At 40.5% G+C, this 3976-nt stretch overlaps 1 non-coding gene across 1 annotated transcript; it reads right to left on the bottom strand.

Annotated features, from left to right (window-relative positions):
* Positions 1 to 1312: 1312 nt before the first annotated feature.
* Positions 1313 to 1419, bottom strand: LOC133833565 (small nucleolar RNA R71). Its single transcript, XR_009892939.1, has one exon. It is a non-coding gene; the product is annotated as a small nucleolar RNA R71 (small nucleolar RNA).
* Positions 1420 to 3976: the final 2557 nt, after the last annotated feature.

The following is a 3976-nucleotide window of genomic DNA, read 5'->3' as shown; positions in this document are numbered from 1 at the left end:
TGAAATTAATGTTTAATGATTGTTGATTACTGGCCATAACTAACAATTAAACTAGCTAGATCTGATTTTGGAAAGAATCTATCTAGTGGAATCAACTTGAATGATGCAAGAGAAATGCCATGTTTAGGTAGTTCTTAGTAGTGAAATAGGAATATTTTGCTACCTTGTATAACCTGAGATTTGGTGATTAAATGCGTGTTTTACAACCTGATTTAATATAGGAATGTGTTGAATTAAGTTGTGGAATTATATCAGTGGGTTTTGGAAAAAGCTTACTGGCGTATTGTGAAATCTATTAACTCTGTGCATAATTGCTGAACGATTGCTATAACAACTGGGCAGATTAACATTGGGGGAATTAGCCATCCAGATCTACTTATTCACATATATTTTTCCTGAATTAAATTCTTCTGAGATCTTAGTTTTATTTTAATTGAAATTACTTGTACCCATTTAAATTTAGATTCATATTCCATTTATTTTCATAATTATGTTTCCTTTTATTTTTAAATTGTTATTTAGTAGATTTTGCAATTGTTTAATTTGAAATCCCTGTGGAGACGATACTCACTTATCACTATATTACTTATTGCCAACTGTGTACACTTGCACATTTTAATTGCGTAGAGTAATTTTCACAACAAGTTTTTGGCGCCGTTGCCGAGGATTGAAAATTAAAATTTTGTATTATCAGCTATTTTGCAATTTATTTCTGTTTGTTTTTAAATCTGTTTGTTCTGGCTGTATACTTTCAGGTTTCATCTAGTGCATGAACAAACAAGACAAATTTGAACTTGCTCCTATTGACCCCGAGATTGAACTTACTTTCAGAAAAAGGAGAAAGGCTCAAAAGGCTAAAAGCCGAGGCACTATAGCTGAACATGTTGATGACGAAGGGGATGCCCAGAATGTAATTAATCCTATTGTTTTGGCGGATGATAGAGCCAGAGCAATACGGGAATACGCTACCCCCATGTTTAATGAGCTTAATCCAGGCATTGTGAGGCCCGAAATACAAGCACCTCAATTTGAGCTCAAGTCGGTTATGTTTCAAATGCTCCAAACCATGGGGCAGTTTAGTGGGATGCCAACGGAAGATCCTCATCTCCACCTTCGTTCATTTTTGGAGGTGAGAGATTCTTTTAAGCTTCAAGGAGTAAGTGAAGAGGCGTTAAGGCTGAAGTTATTCCCGTTCTCTTTAAGGGACCGAGCTAGATCATGGCTCAACACCCTTCCTCCCGATTCTGTTGCAAATTGGAATGACTTGGCTGAGAAATTTCTAAGAAAATACTTCCCTCCCACCAGAAATGCAAAGTTCAGAAGCGAAATTATGTCTTTTCAGCAGCTTGAAGACGAGTCCACTAGTGATGCATGGGAAAGATTTAAAGAGCTTTTGAGAAAATGTCCACACCACGGCATACCACACTGTATACAAATGGAGACGTTCTACAATGGTCTCAATGCAGCCTCTCGGATGGTATTAGACGCCTCAGCCAATGGTGTCATTCTTTCCAAGTCTTACAACGAACCATTTGAGATTTTGGAAAGAATTGCAAGCAACAATTATCAATGGTCCAACACTAGAGCTCCTACAAGTAGAAAGGTGGTGGGAGTTCTTGAAGTAGATGCCTTAACGGCTTTAACAACTCAAATGGCCTCAATGACCAACATTTTAAAGAATCTGAGTTTGGGAGGAAACATTCAGCCAGCTGCTGCCATTCAAAGTGGAGACATCTCATGTGTTTATTGTGGAGATGGGCACACGTTTGAGAACTGTCCTTGAAATCCAAGCTGCGGTTTTTTATGTGGGTAACCAGAATTTCAACCGCCACAACAAACCATACTCAAATTCTTATAACCCAGCGTGGAGGAAGCATCCGAATCTGTCATGGGGGGGGGGGGGGGGGGGTCAAGGAGCAAGTTCAAGTGGAGCGCCAGCACAAGGGAAACAGTCAATTCCGCCAGGTTTTTCTCAACAGCCAAGGGCTCAGCAACCTCACCAATCTCAAGGCTCTCAATCTAGTTCTTTGGAGAGTTTAATAAGGGATTATATGGCAAAGAATGATGCTGTGATTCAGAGCCAAGCAGCGTCTCTTCGTAATCTGGAAATTCAGTTGGGGCACCTGGCTAATGATCTGAAAAATAGGCCACAAGGTTCTTTGCCTAGTGACACTGAGAATCCGAGGAGGGATGGTAAAGAACATTGCAAAGCAATTAATTTACGAAGTGGGAAAATTCTGGAAAATGATGATGAGAAAACAAAAGGCAGCAAGGAGCCCACTTCAATCCAAACTGAAGGGGAAACGAGTAAAAAATCAGCAAGTTCAACTGCTGAAATTGGCCCAGTTGATACAGCATCGGGTCAGCATTCTGTTACAGAAAAGACTTTGCATAAGCCACCTCCACCATTTCCGCAACGTTTTAAAAAACAGCAGCAAGATGGGCAGTTCAGGAAGTTTCTGGATGTATTGAAATAGCTCCATATCAAAATCCCTTTGGTGGAAGCATTGGAGCAAATGCCCAATTACGTTAAGTTCTTGAAAGATATTTTGACGAAGAAAAGGAGGCTGGGTGAGTTCGAAACTGTTGCTCTCACAGAAGGTTGCAGTGCTATGTTTAAAAGTAAAATCCCTCCTAAATTAAAAGATCCAGGCAGTTTTACGATCCCATGTTCTATTGGTGGAAGAGATGTGGGAAGAGCGTTATGCGATTTGGGCGCTAGTATTAATCTAATGCCTATGTCTATTTTCAAGAAGTTGGGTATTGGTGAAGCTCGGCCAACCACAGTTACATTGTAGTTAGCGGACAGATCCATGGCTCATCCGGAAGGGAAGATTGAGGACGTGTTAGTACAGGTTGACAAGTTTATATTCCTAGCCGACTTCATTATTCTTGACTATGAAGCGGATCGAGAAGTACCCATTATTTTGGGGAGGCCATTTCTTGCCACAAGACGGACGTTGATTGATGTGCAAAATGGTGAACTCACCATGAGGGTGAATGATCAACAAGTTACATTTAGTGTGTTCAAAGCCATGAAGTTTCTGGATGAAATTGAAGAATGCTCTAGTTTAAGTGTAATTAATACACTTGTGGCTGAAACTTTCAACAAGGAAATTTGCACAGCTGATTTGGGGGTGAAGATTTTTGAAGATGATGAAGATTCTAGTAGTGAAGAGGAGTCTCAAGTTACTTGGGTAGAGTCACATAAACCAGCCAGGAATTTCAGCAAGTATTCTGAGTCTTTAAATTTGTCTGAAGGAAACTTTAAGCCTCCAAAGCCGTCCATTCAAGAACTACCAAAGCTGGAATTAAAGCCGCTGCCCAGCCATTTAAAATATGCTTATTTGGGGGACAATGAAACGCTACCGGTAATTATTTGTGCATATTTAGAGGCTGAAGCTGAAGGTTCATTGTTGGAATTATTGAAGAAATACAAAAAAGCAATCGGCTGGACTATGGCTGATATACAAGGTATTAGCCCAACACTGTGTATGCATAAAATTCTGCTGGAGTCTGGTTGTAGCAATTCTGTTGAGCAGCAAAGGAAGCTGAATCTAGTTATGAAGGAAGTTGTTCGAAAGGAGGTGATAAAGTGGCTGGATTACGGCATTGTCTATCCTATTTCAGACAGTTCGTGGGTTAGCCCAATTCAGTGTGTGCCTAAAAAAGGAGGAGTTACAGTTGTGACCAATGACAACAACGAGTTGATTCCCACAAGAACGGTGACTGGTTGGAGAGTGTGTATGGATTACAGGAAGCTTAACAAATCCACACGGAAGGACCATTTCCCGCTGCCATTTATTGACCAAATGTTAGATCGGGTGGCTGGAAAAGAATTTTTCTGTTTTCTTGACGGATATTCCGGTTACAAGCAGATTTCTATAGCTCTGGAAGACCAGGAGAAAACAACATTTACGTGTCCCTACGGCACCTTTGCCTTTAGGAGGATGCCGTTGGGCTTATGCAATGCCCC

Source organism: Humulus lupulus, chromosome 4, assembly GCF_963169125.1.
Source record: "Humulus lupulus chromosome 4, drHumLupu1.1, whole genome shotgun sequence".
Lineage (NCBI taxonomy): Eukaryota > Viridiplantae > Streptophyta > Magnoliopsida > Rosales > Cannabaceae > Humulus > Humulus lupulus.
Note: the sequence above shows the minus strand (reverse complement) of the source record. Positions and strands in the feature narration are given on the sequence as shown.